The 20699-nt window shown below is 41.5% G+C and overlaps 1 long non-coding RNA gene across 6 annotated transcripts in view; it reads left to right on the forward strand.

Annotated features, from left to right (window-relative positions):
• The window catches only part of LOC141097365 (uncharacterized), an 868065-nt gene that overhangs the window by 465710 nt on the left and 381656 nt on the right, over positions 1–20699 (forward strand). For all 6 annotated transcript variants that reach the window (XR_012233931.1, XR_012233929.1, XR_012233928.1 and 3 more), the window contains one exon: positions 7277–7486. This is a non-coding gene — a long non-coding RNA (uncharacterized lncRNA). The remainder of the gene's footprint in view (positions 1–7276; positions 7487–20699) is intronic.

A 20699-nucleotide genomic window follows, 5' to 3' on the forward strand; every position in this document is an offset into this window, starting at 1 on the left:
ATCTCCCTCGATCTGGTGCTCCATGCAAAATCCCACCCCGTGGGGTCAGAATGATCACAAGAACGGTGAGCAAAAATCCCAGAACCACGCGGGGGGACCTAGTGAATGAACTGCAGAGAGCTGGGACCAATGTAACAAGGCCTACCATAAGTAACACACTACGCCACCATGGACTCAGATCCTGCAGTGCCAGACGTGTCCCACTGCTTAAGCCTGTACATGTCCGGGCCCGTCTGAAGTTTGCTAGAGAGCATTTGGATGATCCAGAGGAGTTTTGGGAGAATGTCCTATGGTCTGATGAAACCAAACTGGAACTGTTTGGTAGAAACACAACTTGTCGTGTTTGGAGGAAAAAGAATACTGAGTTGCATCCATCAAACACCATACCTACTGTAAAGCATGGTGGTGGAAACATCATGCTTTGGGGCTGTTTCTCTGCAAAGGGGCCAGGACGACTGATCCGGGTACATGAAAGAATGAATGGGGCCATGTATCATGAGATTTTGAGTGCAAACCTCCTTCCATCAGCAAGGGCATTGAAGATGAAACGTGGCTGGGTCTTTCAACATGACAATGATCCAAAGCACACCGCCAGGGCAACGAAGGAGTGGCTTCGTAAGAAGCATTTCAAGGTCCTGGAGTGGCCTAGCCAGTCTCCAGATCTCAACCCTATAGAAAACCTTTGGAGGGAGTTGAAAGTCCGTGTTGCCAAGCGAAAAGCCAAAAACATCACTGATCTAGAGGAGATCTGCATGGAGGAATGGGCCAACATACCAACAACAGTGTGTGGCAACCTTGTGAAGACTTACAGAAAACGTTTGACCTCTGTCATTGCCAACAAAGGATATATCACAAAGTATTGAGATGAAATTTTGTTTCTGACCAAATACTTATTTTCCACCATAATATGCAAATAAAATGAAAAAAAAAACAGACAATGTGATTTTCTGGATTTTTTTTTCTCAGTTTGTCTCCCATAGTTGAGGTCTACCTATGATGTAAATTACAGACGCCTCTCATCTTTTTATGTGGTGGAACTTGCACTATTGCTGACTGACTAAATACTTTTTTTCCCCACTGTATATATATATATTTGCACGCTGTATTATTTGTTGCCAATAGCTTTCATTCTTGTAAAGATTTGCTTTTTACACAAATATTTTTTTTTTATTTGGGATTAGGGAGTTTTTATTGCTAATTTTTCTTACACTTAAAAATAATTTTTTCTCTCTTTTTTTTTTACAATGCTTACTAGTCCCATTGCTAATACACCTTTACTACTTAGTACAAAACTAGTCCCATATAAGTCTTTATACGACAATGAAGAGATCCCACAAATAACAATCAATTTAAAAACAAGAATTTTATTCAAGATAAGTATAAAACAGGAATAAAAAAGCAAGAGTAACTGTAAATAGGGGAAGCCAGACAGAATCTAGAAAGAGCTAAACACTAAGCATAGAAGGGTACAGCATATAGCTAAACCAGCTGCTGAAACCAATCAGTTTCTTAATAATGAATAATGTTAACAGAATGCCGTAAAAAAACAAGCAAAAAGAACCCTCCACTGAATCAATAACATATAGCTGGGCAGTACAATATAAAATAAAATTATGAGGTCACAAAAGCAATGCAACTTTATCATCTATTATATAATATCCTAGGTTCTGGTAAACCTTGGGTAAACAATATGAATTTGTGACAAACCTGACCTAGATCTAAGGAGGAACATGGTAGAGTCCCTAACCTAGATGAAAATAGACATCATATGGAAGGCTAACAATATACCTGTGGCAGAGGTACACCTGGCGTCCAGCTTCTTCTGGGTGCTCCAATGAGCAGACAGAGGGAGTGATCTCCCTCTGTCAACCTAATCACATGTTTCTGTGGCTATAGGAGCTCAGTGGTGTCGGAACTTTCCATTACTTTTTGCATCTCTCTTTCTTCATGTGTTCAATACTTTTTTTCTGTCATTTCTCAGTGTTACACATAACTTCATTTATGAACATCTCTGGTTTGATTTCTTTGCCTGTGTGGATTGGATGGGTTGTTACCAACATCTGGTGAGAACTTCATGCCAATAGCACCTTTAGAAATGTATTTTCTTAGAATATCGGTGACGTGTTCAATACTTTCACCCGCTGTATATTTTAACTGATTTATGGCTATGCTCAAACTTTTCACCTCTGGAAAACTGCTGACTGCTGGGAGATGAGGAGTCAAAACGGTAACGTTTTATATTGTAATATCTTTAACCCCTTCCAGACATGCGCCGCACCTGTACTGCTCTGCGGGAGCTGCGTTATCACAAGCAGCAGTATAGGTACAACACACTGATTACGCAGCCTCACGCTGATCACCGTGGCAATTGGCTGGGGGTGTCAGCTCTGTGTGTGTGAGCACTCACACACCGCTGCAACGCCAACGATTGGTGCAAGCACTGATTGCCGGCATTTAACTCATCTGATGACGCTGTCACTGCTGACAGCGGCATAGATGAGCATCGCGCAGGGAATCAGATCATTGCGCGCTGCCATCAGGTAATGCAATGTGATCTCGTCATCCTGATGGTCTCCATAGAGACCCCTGGCCACCGCAGGTGACAGCGGGGTCCTTCAGGGTCAAGCAGGTAAGGTGGCTTGTGAGAGCTGGCGTTGACATGCCTTCTGCCCAGCCTGTCAGATCTGACACTATACATCAGCTAATTATTCCACTAAAATTTACATTCAAAAAGTGAAATGGCGCTCCTTCCCTTCCAAGCCCTGCCATGCGTCCAAACAGTAGTTTTCCCCCACATATGGGGTATTGGCGTTATCAGTAGAAATTGCAGAACAAATTGTATGGTGCACTTTCTCCTGTTACCCTTGCGAAAGGAAAACAAATTAGGTCTAAATGAAATTTTCTGTGAAAGAAAAGTAAATGTTTGTTTTTTCCTGCCACATTTCAAAAATTCCTGTGAAGCACCTGAAGTGTTAATAAATGTCTTGAATGTGGTTTTGAGCACCTTGAGGGGTGCAGTTTTTAGATTGGTGTCACTTTTGAGTATTTTCTGTGATATTGGCCCCCCAAAGTCACTTCAAATGTGAAGTGGCCCCTAAAAAAATGGCTTTGCAAATTTTGTTGTAAAAACTGGTCAAATTTTAAACCTTACAACTTCCTAAGAAAAAAGTTATGTTTAAAAAATTGTGCTGATATAAAGTAGACATGTGGGAAATGTTATTTATTAACTATTTTGCGCGATATGTTTCTATGATTTAAGAGTATTAAAAATTTAAAGCTTTTTAAAATTGCAATTTTTTTTTTTTTTTACAAATAAACGCAAGTTATATCAAAGAAATTTTACCACTAACATGAAGCACAGTATGTCACGAGAAAACATTGTCAGAATCATCTGGATCCATGGAAGCGTTTCAGAGTTATTACCTCATAAAGGGACAGTGGTCAGAATTGTAAAAATTGGCCCGGTCAGGAAGGTGAAAACAGGCTTCTGGGTGTAGGGGTTAAGAACGGACATCAGGTAATGCTGAAAGTGGACATAACCTGCCATTACTCTTCACCCATTTATTTATTGGCACTCTCATTTTATGGCATTTGAATATCTAACATGTATGACTCAAAACAATAAGTCCGTATCCAGGAGAGCCCTACATTTCCCATGTGCCTTTCATGATATTTCACTGTTTCTTAGTTTTAAGGTCCACAGAATGCAACCTATTACCCAAAGTTTTAATCCAGAGAATTAGAAGAAAAATTATTTTTTCACATAAGGCAATTAAACTAGTTCTCTGGATCAACATCCCATCACAGAATCTAGTGCCCATAAGCCTGTAATATTATAATTATCAAGAAAGGCGTCCAAGTCTTCTTGTAGTTCTTTAATGATTCGATTATTACAACTTCATACGGCAGATTGTCCCTCACTGCTCGGTTAGTAAAGAATCCATAGTACCACTGCTGACAAAGTAAGTAATCCATAATCTCATTGATTGTACAGTAAGAATCCAATGTCTGATTGTTCATACAGTAAAGAATCTATAATGTCACTGCTCGCACAGTAAAGAATCCATAGTCTCAATGTTCGCACAGTAAGGAATCTATACTCTCACTTCTCTCATAGTAAAGAATCATTACTAGCATTAATCACTACTCACACAGTGAAGAATCCATTGTCTCACTGTTTGCACAGTAAAGACTCCATACTTCACTGCTCGCACCACAAAGCATCCATAATGTTACTGCTTGTACAGTAAAGAATCTATAATCTCATTGCTCACATAGTAAGGAATCTATAGTCTCACTGCTTGCACAGTGAAAAATCCATAGTCTCACTGCTCATATAATTTAGAATCTCTAGTACCCCTGCTCGCACAGTAAATAATCCATAGTGTCACTGCTCACACAGTAAAAAATCCATAATCTCATGGCTCACACAGTGAAGAATCCATTGTCTCAGTGTTTGTACAGTAAAGACTCCATATTTCACTGCTTGCACAACAAAGAATCCATAGTCTCACTGCTTGCACAGTAAAGAATCTATAGTGTCACCGTTGAACAGTAAATAATCCAGTCTCACTGCTCACACAGTAAAAAATCCATAGTCTCACTGCTCGTACAGTTTAGAATCTCTAGTATTAGTGCTCGCACAGTAAAGAATCCATTGTGTCAATTCTCACACAGTAGAAAATCCATTATCTCATGGCTCACACAGTAAAGAATCCATATTTTCATTGCTCATACAGTAAACAATCGATTGTAAATGCTCGTAAGTAAATAATCCATAGTGTCAGTGCTTGCACAGTAAAGAATCCATACTCTCCCTGCCCAACAATTAATAATCCATAATGTCACTACTCGTACAGTAAAGAATCCATAGTGTCACTGCTCACACAGTTAAAGAATTCATAGTGTAACTGTTTGCTTGCACAGTAAAGAATCCCTAGTGTCACTGCTTGTACAGTAAAGAATCTATAGTGTCATTTCTCATACAGTAAAGAATCCATAGTGTCACTGCTCACAAGTAATCCTGAAAGAAACCATGATGTGTTGGGGCTGTGAGGACTGGAGTTTGGTGAACACTGGTTTACAGGGCAGAGGTTAACCATCACATCATCACAAACTATGATTCTTTACTAAACATAGAAGAAGCTCAAAAAGAAAATTAGGTAAGACCCTCACTGTGCGGTAAATGTGGAGTCGCTCCTTGTTAAACGGCACGGATCCAATACCGTTGACCGCCGGAGAAAATTGACAAAGGAAGAAAAGGATTCACATGGTCGTATGGATAAAAAATATGTAACTTTATTTCACGTCGTTAGAAAAAAAGTCGTCCAGACAATTAAAAAACATTGCTCGTTCTGACGTACGTTTCTGGGCGAAGACCTTCATCATTCTATGGCTAAGGGCTTCGGCTGTAAACGTACGTCAGAAAGGGCAATGTATGATTCTTTACTGTACGAGCAGAGAGTCTAGGCATTCTTTACTGTGTGCACAGTGATACTTTGCCATTGTCCTGAAACATCTTGATTGATCAGGAAAGATTTGGCTCCATATTGGAATTGTTTTTTTAATATATTTAGAGAAGCAAAGTCTGAGCCGATAGAACAAGGATCATGCTAAGCCAGATTGTTGGAAAGTGATTAGGGCGGTCAATGTGGCACCGCTCCTAGTCTCTAGTGTAGTAGGGGGCCAGGCTAGGGGGGGTGGACCACTGCTTACCAGACGAGGCAAAGACGAGACGGAGACAGCTTCCACTTGTAACAGTTCTGGATTTATTTGTCGTCATCCTGACGACCACCAAACACGCACCGCAGCTTCTTTACACCACTGTATCGCCAGGCCCGGGTACCTATTCTTCATCTCCATTCGCAGTAACGCACCTCGCGGATCTTTCACTGGGGGCTGTCCTAGACCAATCTACCCCCAGCGCTTCACCTGCCCGAAGTCGTCTTCCAATCGGTACCCCCGGGGCCTCGTCTGTTCTGCGGTCCGTTAAGTCAGGGTCTCCCCCCTGGCTGCCTCTTCTTGCCTGTCCTGCAGTCCGTCGGGTCAGGACCACCCCCCCTGACTGTCTCTCCTTTGTCTGTCCCCCTGGCCGAGCTCTTCTCACTTTCTCCAGCTTCTCCTGAGCTGCTCCCGGGACTAAAAAACTCTCCTGGGGCCCCGCCTTCTTCTATTTATCCCCTCTCTCACAGGGGAATTTCCCACCCGGGCTCCTATCTCCCCACCCCCCCCATGACTAAGCGGATTCCTAATCCCTAAGCTGATGTTAAGTCCTGCACTTCTCTCCCCTGCCATCTTGTGGTCATTTCACGGTACTGCACTCCCTTTTCTGTCTTTCCCTGCTGTTACCTTTCTAACCTGTCAATCTCTGTCACTAGTGCACAAACCGTCCCCTCCTTCTACCAGTCACGTCTGTCTGTCAAGTCACCTTCCCCACACTAGTACCCCCTGAAGAAGCCTCTCCTGCTTCCTATGCACCCGCTGACGGTAATCGGGAATTAATTGTGTGTTTGTTCAGTGCTATCGCTTCACACTCCAGCGTCCAATGCCGAATCCACACAGGGGTGCTCTCCTTCCCTCCACTGTTTATAATTGCCGGCTGTTGGCAGACCCTTGAGCTTCCTCCGGCATCAAGACCCAGGTGCGACTGCAACCTCTGCACGCCCTGTAGCCACGCCGCCGGGCATATTACATATTTTATGCATACAAACCGCTACATTTATCTTTAAGATGCCCCAAGTGTCCGTGTTTTTTGCACATTTATACACGACCTAAGGATCCGAGCTGTCATACAAACCGTGGATCATATTGTGGAACTTAATAAAATGCAATAAATAAACAATAAAATAATAAAATAATACCGCTATCCCTCCTCACTTGAAATTCTGTAATTTATCAGATCCATCTTTTTTTTTTTTTTCTGCGACTGTGGAGATTATTAGGGAGAAGAAGAACATCTGGGTATCTGCAAAAGGATCTGGAATGTAGAAAGCATGTCTAATTAGGGGTTCTGAGAAGTCTCTCCCGGGGAAAGCTGCTCAGAAGTCAAACATGACTAATGTAGACTTGTCAAAATACACAATCGCTGTCCTTCTATCAGGGAGCTGTTAATAATCACTGCCTATAAATAACCCCACAGGTATAACTGGTCATTATCATTGGGCTGCAGGCTTTTATTTAAAAAAAAAAAAAGGAAGAAAAAAATCTGAAAGAGTTAATATCTGCCTTGTACATCTGTTCCACTGTCAAAAACTGGCCATTTTCTTAACTTTTGCAGAATAAAGGACTCCATTGTTCTTCCGAGTTCCTGAACTTGAAAGATGTAGTGACTGCCATCTAGTGGAGGAATCAGTAAGTCATCTCTGAAGAAGGAATGTGCTGAGAATGGGATATTTCTGCAAAGCATCTGGAAGCCCGACTGCGAACATTCATGCGTTCACTATCATGTTTTCATAATTCACCGAGGACACGGACGGCCGCAGTAAACGTAAGTGACTCGCACTTTACTTCCGTCCCCCATTTAAGACCCCTATTGATTTCAAATATTGAGTATTGACCTACGCGATCCACGTGCCAGAACCTACAAACCGTCTTTTATCATTTCATAACATATGCGTATATTTTTCGTCATTGGCGAAGGGTTGCAATATAACGCGGCGGCACACCACGTGATGTCACCACGCCGCAGGAGAAGCATTCCGAAAACTGTTTAACAAATATATGCAATATCAACGGATGACACCAGGTGGCGCTATTGAGAGCAATATTTTTTATGATAAAAAGCTGTTATTGATTACACAGGAAGGAAAAATGGCCACAACAGCAGCTTGTACCTTCGGGAGTAGAAAAAGTGATAACAGAATTATTTTTGTGGATTTTCATACAGATCAAAGCTTGAAAAGTTTTTCTTCATTCCAAACGTTATCACAGTATTTTGGGTTTTGTTTTGTAAGAAGGGTTTCGGGTTCCTATTGTTTCCATCCTGCTTGTTCTATATGGGTATTGTTGCTTGCTTGTTTGGATTTATCTAGTAAAATCTTAATAAATATTGATGTAAAATCTAAATTAGCGCAAATATTATGCAAGTGGTCTGACAAATAATGCAAATACAGGGTGGGTCATGTATATGGATACACCTAAATAAGATGGGAATGGTTGGTGATCTCAACTTCCTGTTTGTGGCACATTAGTATATGGGAGGAGGGATACTTTTCAAGATGGGTGGTGACCATGGCGGCCATTTTGAAGTCAGCCATTTTGGATCAAACTTTATTTTTTCCAATGGGCAGAGGGTCATGTGACACATGAAACTTATTGAGAAGTTCACAAGAAATCTGGCATCAGTCGAACATCCCTTCGGCAGATATTAGCTACTCACAAATGGCACCCTTACAAAATCCAGCTGCTGCAGCATCTCAACGAGGATGACCCAGATCGGCGCCCTGAATTTGCAGAATGAGCAAAACAAAAATTGGAACAGGACCTTCAGTTTACACAGAACATTATGCTCAGTGATGAGGCAAACTTTCTTGGGTGGGCCATTTATAGGGATACACCTAAATAAACATGGGAATGGTGACCGTTTTCTTGTGTAGGGTGTCTTGCATTGAAATCTGCTGCAATGACCCGGGCACTGCTTTCACCAGACATCAGCACAATTTCTATCCGCTCCTCACGTGTTAACATGGCCCACCCTGTAGATGTTTCATCAATTTCCCAGGTGAAAAAGTGGAAGTTTTAAGAAATCAGTCTGGGTGCCACAGAAGCCCTAGAGCCCTCCTTGTAAGCTGCCCTGAATATGGCACCAGGGTGCATCATTCAGAGACTGAGTCCCGTGGGTCCAAACCGACATTCAAGGGTTGGGAAACATTGGGAAAAATGTAAGTTACATGGTTGTGAACAAAAATGTAAAGAAGACTTGTCACTTGCCACTTTTATGTAATGGTAAATGTAGCGCGGCACAAGGCGGTAGCCATGATCGAGGCAAAGAGTGGGTCCTGGCTGGGTGTTGGTGTTTATGGTGTCTGGGCCTTACGCCCGTGCAGGTCGCCTTTAGTCGATGACTTTGGCCGACCAGGACCAGGAATTCCACAGATTAATAAAAGAGACCTGTGTTCAAGCATGATGACTTTACTGAAGTTGGTAAGTGTTATGTACAAGTAATAGCGGATACACAGTCTTAAACACTTTTCCTTCACAGTAAGAAGCCTTTTCCTTCCATCTGTGGCCTTCTTCTGTAGGATACTCCGGAGCTCTGCAGCTTATCTGTTTCGTCTCTATATTTCCATAACCCACCTTCTAGACCACAGTTCTGAATAGCAAGTTTCTCTCTACTCGTTCAGTGGTTCCACGTCCTATCACTATGGACACCCTGGATCTACTGCTCAGGACCCCCACTAGTCCCACACTTTGCCCACTTTAGGTCCATTACCATCGGCACTAGCAAGCTCTTGGGTTTGTTGTGACTCAGCGTCTTATCCGATAACATCTTCTGTAAGGCCTCTAAGCCTCATCAGTAACTCCCTTTAGGATCTCACTATTCCTCGCTACAGTCTCTGTGGATCACCCCTTGGCAGAACTGCACACTTCTTAGGACCCCCTCACACACAGCGAGATCGCTAGTGAGATCGCTGATTTTGTGATGCAGCAGCTATCTCTCCAGCGATATCGCTGTGTGACGGGGATCAGCGACCGGCCCCCCCTGCCAGGTATCGCTGATCATGCACGATCATCCTGGGCCATTTTTTGATCGTTGTCCAGCACGCATCACGGCTCTTGGATACCTGCTGTTTACCCTAGATACCAGAGCACGCTGGTTTCCAGGGTAAACAGCGGCTATCCAAGAGCTGCGCGGCTCTTAGATACCCGCTGTTTACATTCGAAACCAGCTTGCTCGCTGGTCCTGATCGCTGGAGGGGCTGGCTATGTGACATGTCGGATCATTGGTGGGATCGCTGGGACATTGTTATGTGTAACAGGGCCTTTACTCTCCAAATTCTATCTAATTCTATCCAGGAAGCAAATCATGTCCCTATCTCTAAGCCTCCTGTGGCTAGTTCCAACCTTTAACTACTTCTGCTCCTGCTGTCTGTTGCTGGGCAGTACTTCCTTAAGGTCCCGTTACATTTAACGATGTACCAGCGATCCCGACAACGATACGATCAAGTCAGGATCACTGGTGCATCGCTAAATGGTCGCTAGTGAGCTGCCACACAGGCAGATCCCACTAGCGATGCAGCATCGGTCTAGGGTCGTCGCTTACCTGTCACACGCAGCGAGGGTGACGTCTTCCGCCCGCGTCCATGGAGTTGCTCGTTGGCGCCAGCAGGAAGCCGATGACGAGAAATGGACCAGGACGCTTTAGCGATATCGCTAGCGATCTCGCTATGTGTGAAGGGGGCTTTACACTACACACTATACAAACAATGCTTATCTTATACCTTTCTCTATCACATCCTGCTTTATTGTACTTTATGTGTATTACACTTGACTTCAATACTTATATATACATAACATATCACACAGGAACATATCACAAGGCACAATATATACATAAGACACATAAAACCATTCACACAACTGATGTCTTCAGTGGTAGGAATGTGACAGTTCAGTTCACACCCCATACATAAATGCCGCTCTTCTCCTGAATCTGGTCTTGTTTTAGGCTCCTACATCCATCTGCTCCAGAAAAAGGTATCCTCTTTTCCCTGTACGTAAATCTTGCTAGCCAAATGGGCCTGATCCTGAAGAAAACGCCCACAAAGAAGAAAGAAGGGTCTCATCTCTTTGACTAAGATAAGGAGAGTAGATTTAAATACAAGGAAGAGGAGGTCAAGTCTCGAGAACAAAAATCAAATAATTAAGGAACAGTAGCATTTGCTCTTGGTACAAAATTACATATTTATGACCAATATCAGGTGCTATTTACCAACTTCTGGACCACCCAGAGACAGTCACGATTGTACTCTGCAGTGACTTTCTAAATCATTGCTGCATAGGTCAACATCGTACAGTAGAGGGGAGCCAGTTGTCAGACCTCAGACACAGCCTGACTCTCCATAAAGAAGGCAGAGATGGTTTATTACCATCTCTGCCTTCTCTATCGTGATAAATACAATGTTGAACAATCACTACGTCTACAGTACAAGAAGCATTGACTGAGCTTTTGTTTCTGGATCCAGTGATTATGTGATTGATGAATGCAGGGCCAGTGTTACAGGAACTGGCCCCCAGCATCTACAGCAGGAGCTTCACTGATAATTTGCTATTGCTGCTTTTGTAAAAGTCCGAGCTTTCAAAACATAAAGTACATAATCCAATCGGAAAACGGAGTAACGAGAAAAAAAAATGAAAAAGCCACAATTACGTTTTTTTGGCAGCCAACAACATTGCAATAACATGCGATAAGAGGCGGTCAAAATATCGTATCTATAAATGAATTACTACTGCGCTTAGGGTCACTGGTATCTATTGTCTTACTCAAATGGATTTGAAGAGGAAAAAAGAAAAAATCAAAGTCCAGAGCACAATAAAAGAACCAGGTTTGGGCAGAGAACAACAATAAGTAACACTAAAAAAGTCATATATATACCTTTGGATGTTTATTGCTAATTGTAGTGCAAGAAACCAAGATTACCTTGCAAAGCAGAAGGGGTTAGGTCATTTATCTATACAGACTTTCCCTTTGACATCTATGGTGACTGGTGTCTTTCTACTTTTACTGCTGGAGTCCCTATATATACTTGAGCGCCTCTGCGGTTTTTATTATAAAATATCGTATCTACCCCAGAACGATATGGGTAAAAATGTCAGCTCAAAGCACAAATAATAATCCATCACCCGACCCCAGATCCTGAAAAACGAAAACGTCACCGGTTGAGGAAAATGGCGACAAAGGCAAAATTATTTATTTCACCACTTAAAAAGAACCTATACATGTTTGGTATCCGTGTCTTCATACCAATCTGGAGAATCATATTGCCAGGTCAGTTTTACCATATAGTGAACATGGTAAATAAAAAATCTTAAAAAATCACTGTGGAACTGAATTTGTTTTCCAATTTCAACGCACTTGGAATTTTTGTTTCCAGTTTTCCAGTACAATATGTGGTAGAATAAATCGTGTCAATAAAAAGTACAACTTGTTCCGCAAAAAACAAGGTACCAAGGCCTCATACAGCTATGTAGACGTATAAATACAAAAGTTATGGCTTTTGGAAGGAGAGGAAAAATTAAAAACGAAAACAAAAGCATGGAAAATCGCCCAGGGGATAATGGGTTAAAATCCTTGGTGGCACGATGGATCAGTGGTCAGCACTGCTGCTTTGCAGCGCTGGGGTCCTGGGTTCAAATCCCACCAAGGACAACAGCTGCAAGGAGTTTGTATGTTCTCCCCGTGTTTGCGTGGGTTTCCTGAGGGTTCTCCGGTTTCCTCCCACACTCCAAAGACAGGGAATTTAGATTGTGAGCCCCATCGGGGACAGTGATGATAATGTCTATAAAGAGCTGTGGAATTAATGACGCTATATAAATGAGTGAAATAACTAAATATAAATAACCATATAATAGCAGCAGGAGCACCCCCTACAGGCTTCATTCTTCAAATGTTCATCATGGATTTACTAAAAAACTAAAAAAAAATAATCATATCTACAAAATGTAACTAGGGTTAGGCTGCCTCCTTAATTCCTAAATGTGCAGACAGTTTTCTGGCACAACTTACACGGCATTAAGTCGAACATTTCCACTAGTGACCCCATAACAACACAAGACAGGAAGTGTTGTTATGGGGCATTTCTGGCATTTCTGCTTCAATGAAATGGAGAGAGACACAGCTATTGGAAAATAAAATATTTCTGGCAGCTGTTTATGTGGACCAAAGTCATCGTATATTGCTTGATGATCAACAGCTTACTAAAGGAAAAGAAGCTCTGACTGAGGTAGCAGTTAGGATGAGTGGCCTACAGGAGGACTGCCAGGCGCAAGAGGACTTGGGTCATGACCGTGCTACTGCTGCCATATCTTCATCCTCATCAGATGAGGAGTTTGACTTTGACAAGTATTTGGATGATATGGAGCAGGCAAAGCATTGCCGCAAGGAAAAAGATTTCACTCCGTCTCCTATAGCAGCAGATTGACCATATTGCAGCAAAATGTTTCACTTGCTCTCAAAGAAAAAGAAAAATTCAACCGTTCCTCAAAACTGACTGTGCATGAGGCAATTCCTTTATACTTGGAAATTGTTAGAGATATTCCCATGTGGTTACGGCTTTGCCTCCAACCCAAGTTAGTGTAGAGAGGTTGTCCTCTGGCCTTAAAATTATTAGGTCAGATTTGAGGTCATCTATGAAGGAGGATCTGATGGAGGCAATTCTATTTCTTAGAACAAATTCATAGAGTGCACAAATGTTATTTAGTATGTTTTTGTTGAAAACTGTTTTTTGCCACTTACATAGTTTATTACATAGTGTTTTATATATAGATATATATACTGTATATATAATAGATATTACATAGTGTATTACATATTTACAATTTATTACAGTTTTTTGTGTTCTAAAGTTGTATTGCAATAAATAGATATTATGTTCTATCTAAATATCTTGATTATTGCATCATAGAAATGATTAAATGTCTGATGTTCACATTGTACTACAATACATTTTTCACTTAAATATAAGCAATATATGTGGGAGTCGGAGTTGTGGAGTCGGAGTTGGTGGATGGGAAATTGAGGAGTCAGAGTTGCAGGTTTGGCTTACCGACTCCACAGCCCTGAATGTCAGTGCACAGTGCTAAATAATATGATGTTGGAATATATTAGGAGGATAAATATTTTGATGGGAGTGCTTCTTTAAGTAAGAAAAAAAAATGTCCCCGGAAAACCTCATGCATTGTCTCCGGCAAAACTGCTTAGAAAAGTTTTCAATTATGTGCAAAAGAGAAACATTTGGGCGATCCGCTGTAATTATATGGGGTGTAATATATAGTGGGTTCAAGGCCTCGTCCACACTAACTACCCTGTGGGAGCCAAGGGCAAGCTCTTACTTATATATACAGGGTCTATCAAAATGGTCAAACAATGGCAAAAGATTTTATTTTCCCTTGGCTTATAATGGGAGCGATTCATTTACTAGCAAGCATTACAGAACCGCTGTTAATACATATGGTCTCCCACAGCCGCCACCTGCCAGAAAGCCTCCGGTTAATGCAGCCTGTCCATACACATAATACTGTTGATGCGGAGGCTTCACCTATGAAAAGCGTATTGTTTATTGTCCTTCCAGCTCATTTCCTGCATCAGGCTCCAGAATGATAAGCTGTCCTCATTTCACCGGCGTTGCATTTTTCCTGATTGGTGGGAAGTATAGGACATTGAAATGTAAAACCTGCTGCGACAAAGGCTGCGATGACCCCTGATCTCGGCTTTTTATGGCTGTCTTGATGCTTGTACAGTGTTGAAGAACAAGAGGCGCTGTGGATGCTGCAGCCGCCCCGCTGGGCTGTATCATGGTGGGAGAAGCCGGGGTTCTCTATACGTCTTCACCAGCGCTGGGAAATGTGGGTGTACATCTGCCATGACTTTTTCAGACCTCCATTATTCCGCTGTGTAGGCGCACGTACAGCATGTAAGATCACAGTTGTCATTTCTTAGATGCCCTGCTTCGACACCATCTACGGCTTATCAATATATTTTGTGCAGATCAGTCATAGCAACATCACCGAGTCTGATATTGCTTTATTCTAAGCCATATAGAAGGGTAAGTAGTTTAACTGTAGTACCGGACACAGTCTGTGAACCAGAGTGGCACTGTTGCTTTTAAAAAATATTTATTTATTTATCTCTCCAATCAAATCTCTACAAAAATGAGAACGTTGGAAAACCTGAAGTCTTTTCAGAGAACAAGTATGAAAGTATCTTTTAATATAAGCTCATTGAAGGAGTTTTCCAGTTTCATAAAAAACAATCTGCGCTTTACTTGCCCTCCTTGGGTCCAAAGTTAAGCCTCCACGGCTCCTTCCAGTGTCTGTTATTGTCTGCAGCTCTGACATCATGTCGACAGCGCTGCAGTCAGTCAGTGTGCTCAGTGGCTCTGAGCGACTTGTGCCTTCTGCCCGGGCAGAGCTATTGACTTCAGTGATTGGCTACAGCAATGTCAATGTGACATCAGCCCTGCAGACCATGGGAAAAAAACAGGAAACATGGTGGAGACTAAGCGATGGACCCAAAGGGGCATGGTAAAGCACTGCTGGGGACAGGACTTTTTTTGAAAATGGAAAACCCCTTTAACTCCATGAAATTGCATTTTAAGGGATATCTCAACCTTGGTAGAGATACCTTTTTGTAGCTTCGATTGCCATTTTCAGCTCCTTATACGTGGACTTCAAAATATATTTCCATCCACTGTCCTTAAATGTATACTGATGCAGACTTTTAAAGGGATCACTAGGAGGCCTTTAATCTACACTGCTACTTTTCTGCAGCTCTGTACAATAAGCCATGTAATGTTTTGTGCAACCTTCAAGTGGACACAGGACTGTCTAACGGCAGCTTTGCTCCAGTGCATCAGTCAGGATTACAGCAGCTTCTAATATCAGACATTTCATCCACTGATCGCAGCGACTTCAGTCATAAAGTAAATAGTTATGAATTCTGAAAAGCAGAAGCAAAAATTAGTAAATAGATACGTTTTCTCTTTCAAGGGGTTGTCCCGGCGTCGGGAGCGGGAGGGCGTGAGATCACAAGTATGTGATTTGTATACATGCAGTCACATGTCGACTAGAGGTGCGTGGCTTCGCTCAATGCAACTGAATTGAGCAAGGCTGGAGACGTCAAGTAGGAATGTGGCCGGAAATAGACTTATTCACATTTTATTCCTTACAGTCACTCATCCTGGCCATATATTCTGCATGATACGTAAATGAAAAATGAACAATCTTTTTGGGAATATTCTTTAGAAAGAAAAAGATTGTTTATGGCTGAGCGATCTTGCTTTAACCCCTTAACGACCGCCGATACGCCTTTTAACGGCGGTAATTAAGGCCACTTAAACCACAGCGCCGCTAATTCACAGGCGCTGTGGAGAAAGTAAATAGCGCCCCCCAGTGTCGGATTTTTTCCGGGGTCTCGGCTGCCAGGGGTAGCCGAGACCCCAGAGAACATGAATTGGGTCGGTTTTTACCGACCCCGGTTTTGCGAGCGCAAAAAAAAGCAGCGATTATGCATTTAATTTCTCTTTCCTCTGATGTGATCGCACATCAGAGGAGAGAGAAATAGGGTCCTTGATCCCCCCCCTGTACCTTCCGGTGGTCCTGGATTCCTCCGGCGGGCGCCGCCATCTTGGATCCAGGAGAAAAATGCGGGCGCATGCGCAGTGCGCCCGCCGCGAATCTGCCAGCTGGCAGATCCATTTTGATCACTATGATAAACTATCATAGTGATCAAAATAAAAAAAAATAATAAATAACCCCCCCCCCATTTATCACCCCCTTAGTTAGGCAAACATAATGAAATAAAGAACATATTTTTTTTTTCATTTTTCCATTAGGGCTAGGGTTGGAATTAGGGTTAGGGCTAGGGTTAGGGCTAGAATTAGGGTTAGGGTTGGAGTTAGGGTTAGGGCTAGGGTTAGGGTTAGAATTAGGGTTAGGGCGAATTAGGATTAGGGTTAGAATTAGGATTAGGGTCAGAATTAGGATTAGGATTAGGGATTAGGGTTGGGATTAGGGTTAGGGTTGTGTTGGGATTAGGGTTGGAGCAAGAATTGAGGGGTTTCCACCATTTACCAACTTTGGGGGTTTAATTTCTCCTGTTACCCTTGGGAAAATAAAAAAATGGGGGGTTAAAAAAATCACTTTTGTGGAAAACAAAAAGTATTTTTTATTTTCACGGCTCTGCATTATAAACTTCTGTGAAGCACTGGGGGGTTCAAAGTGCTCACCACACATCAAGATAAGCTCCTTGGGGGGGTCTAGTTTCCAAAATGGGGTCACTTGTGGGGGGTTTATATTGTTTAGGCACATCAAGGGCTCTGCAAACGCAACATGACGCCCGCAGACCATCCCATCAAAGTCTGAATTCCAAAATGGCACTCCTTCCCTTCCAAGCTGTCCCATGCGCCCAAACAGTGGTTCCCCCCACATATAGGGGTATCAGTGTACTCAGGACAAATTGCACAACAACTTTTTGGGGCCAATTTCTCCTGTTACCCTTAGGAAAATAAAAAATAATGGGATAAAAATCATTTTTGAGGAAAAAAAATGATTTTTAATTTTCACGGCTCTGCGTCTATAATCTTCTGTGAAGCACTTGGGGATTCAAAGTGCTAACCACTATCTAAATAAGCTCCTTCAGAGGTCTAGTTTCCAAAATGGGGTCACTTGTGGGGGGGTTTATACTGTTTAGGAACATCAGGGGCTCTCCAAACGCAATATGGCATCCGATCTCAGTTCCAGCCAATTCTGCGTTGAAAAAGTCAAACGGCGCTCCCTCCCTTGCGAGCTCCGCCGTGCGCTGAAAAAGTGGTTTACCCCCACATTTTGGGTATCAGCATATTCAGGAGAAATTGCACAACAAATTTTATGGTTCATTTTCTCTTTTAACACTTATGAAAAAAAAATTGGTTCTGAAGTAAATTTTTTGCAAAAAAAAGTTAAATGTTAATTTTTTCCTTCCACATTGCTTTAGTTTCTGTGAAGCACGTAAAGGGTTAATAAACTTCTTGAATGTGGTTTTGAGCACCTTGAGGGGTCTAGTTTTTAGAATGGTGTCACTTTTGGGTATTTTCTGTCATGTAGACCCCTCAAAATGACTTTAAATATGATGTGATCCCTAAAAAAATGATTTTGTAAATTTTGTTGTGAAAATGAGAAATCACTAGTCAACTTTTAACCCTTATAACTTCCTAACAAAAAAAAAATTTGTTTCCAAAATTGTGCTGATGTAAAGTAGACATGTGGGAAATGTTATTTATTAAGAAATTTGTATGATACATCTCTCAGATTTAAGGGCATAAAAATTAAAAGTTTTAAAATTGCAAAATTTTCGCCATATTTCCGTTTTTTTCATAAATAAACACAAGACATATCGAATAAATTTTACCACTAACATGAAGTACAATATGTTGTAAAAAACATTCTCAGAATCAGTGGGATCCATTAGAGCGTTCCAGAGTTAACCTCATAAAGTGACAGTGGTCAGAATAGTAAAAATTGGCCTGGTCATTAAGCTGCAAACTGGCTCTGTCACTAAGGGGTTAAATTTAAATATCTTTTACTCGGCTTTCAGTCAGACGAAAAAAAACAACACAACTGATTTATTTTTTTCCTTTTCTTTCTCATTCTCTTTCTCTTTCTTTCTCTTTCTTTCTCTTTTTCTTTCTTTCTTTCTTTCTTTCTTTCTTTTTTCTTTCTTTCTCACTTTCGCTCTTTCTTTCCTTCCAATAATGACTATCTGGGATTGTTTGGCTAAAACAATCATTATTTTTAACTGACAGTTTTTCCTGAAGTCGTTCAATTTTGTGACCTTTACAGGGGTTGTTCACTTTCATAAAACTGTTCCAAGATATCGACAGATCACTTTAAAAAAACCTACATTTTGCTTTAGGCCTCATTCAGATGTCCGATTTTCACATACGGGTGCTAGCCATGTTTTTTTACAGATAGCACACATACGTGTAATAGTCTATGGGGTCGGCCATTCCAATATTGTATTTATATCTTGAACTGAGTGATCCACGGAAAATATTGGATTTCATCCAAGTGTAATCCGATTTTTATAGACTGTCAAAACGGAGAATGTTGACACATGTAGCACACTCTGATCTGAATAATTAGTCTGATTTTCTCGTACGTGAAAACATTGGACGTTTGAGGATTTACTGGGTATCCACCACTGTCCCGGTCTCCGTTATTTGGCAGCAGTGATGACTCGTGTCATCTTTACAGACAGAGCCACTGAACTCTGTGATTGGCTGCAGCGATGTGATGTCACTAGTGATGAGCGAACGTGCTGGGATAATGCGTTATCTGAGCAAACTCAGGTGTTATCCGAGTGTCTTCGGCGTGCTCAGAAAACATGTTCCAGTCCCTGCTGCTGCATGTTAGACAACATGTCTAACAGCGGTAAAACATACAGCCATAAGAACTCGAACATATTATCCGAGCACGCCGAATACACTCGGATATCGTTATCCGATCACATTCGTTCATCACTAGATATCACCACTGTTGCCATGTAATGGATACCACGGCAGTGTTGTAGACCCATTTCTGGACCTCAGCATGGTTAGTGAAGCACTGTGTGTTTTTTTTCAACAAACTGTCCATATCGTGAAAAGTTTTCTAAAATTGGATAGCCCCTTTAAACTAAGGTAAATGAGGGCCTTTAGGATCAATATGCATTCACAATTTTGCAGTATTGATTGTGGGATCAATGTCTACAGAGCTTGCTTAAGCTAAGGCTACAACATGACATTGGCCGTGACACCTGTCATGAGACCAAGCTTGGCCCGGTGCCACTGCGAAATCGCAGCGCAATTCAAGTGACCGAGACACCCGAGGATGCTGCGACTGCGACAAGGAAGGTGCAAGAAGTTCAAGCTCGTGAGATTTTTTGCGACTTGCTTGTCGTAGTAGCTTCAGAGTTGCGATGTGGTAGCAGGTGTCACGACTAAAGTCATCGGGTAGCCTCAGCCTAAATTTTATGCTGAAATGTAGCCTATAAACACACACTTTAAGTAACTGGGAAGATTCATAACTCAGTAGTTAGCATCGTTACTTTCTGCAAGGAGTCTGTATGTTCTCCACATGCTTGATTGGATTTCCTCCTGATTCTCCGGTTTCCTCCAACAAGGAATTAGGCTGGTGGGGACAATGATGATGTCTGTGAGCGAATATGATGGCGCTGAATATGGAAGCATAAAAAATTATATTTTCTGGAGACTATAATTATAGAAAACTGTAAAAGGCGATTTATAACCTTTTAGCCTAAGGATAATATAATGGCTTGTTTTTCCTACAAATAAAATGCATTTGTCCTCTCGAAAACCAATTTTTCTGACTTTAAACCTATAAGAGCCACTCAGACATCAAGCAGTAGAAAGGTGAAAGTTTTTAGTATACTGGGAATCATGTGTAAGGGAGAATTTCTTTTGAAGTATTGCCTGATGCGTAGAAATGAAATGAGACTGTATTGATTCTTTGTATGTTAATGCAAATAAAAAGAAGCAGAGAGATTCCACAAGTGCCACTTACAGACGGCTTAGTTAGAGCAATTTTAAGACCACTTGACCCTGCGCACTGTGCTATATAAACACAAGCCCCATGTAATTAGTCAGGGCCATATATGAAAATTGCTTTACGAGCTCTCAGATGAGTTACTAATTGTTTTCACTGCAGAAGGCTAAATTCTTTTTTTTTTTTCAGATTTATTTTTGCCTCCAGAGATTAATATTTTATTATTATTTTTTCTTCATTTTTTTTTTAAAGTAATACATTCCAATCTTGATGATCGCAGTGCGAATTCATAATCTAAAGAGCAACTGCAACCTGATGAATTGGTATCATAAAGTACAGTCTTCGCCTACATAAGACATCATCTAGGGATACTTCCAAATGTAACTGAATAATTTGTAATTGGTTATTTTTTGCTTGCTTTCTGGCTAAAATCCAGCGCATACTAATGATATTTTTGCACA

This window comes from Dendrobates tinctorius, unplaced genomic scaffold (assembly GCF_039654945.1).
Source record: "Dendrobates tinctorius isolate UK_male_01 unplaced genomic scaffold, ASM3965494v1 ptg000084l, whole genome shotgun sequence".
In the NCBI taxonomy this organism is placed as follows: domain Eukaryota; kingdom Metazoa; phylum Chordata; class Amphibia; order Anura; family Dendrobatidae; genus Dendrobates; species Dendrobates tinctorius.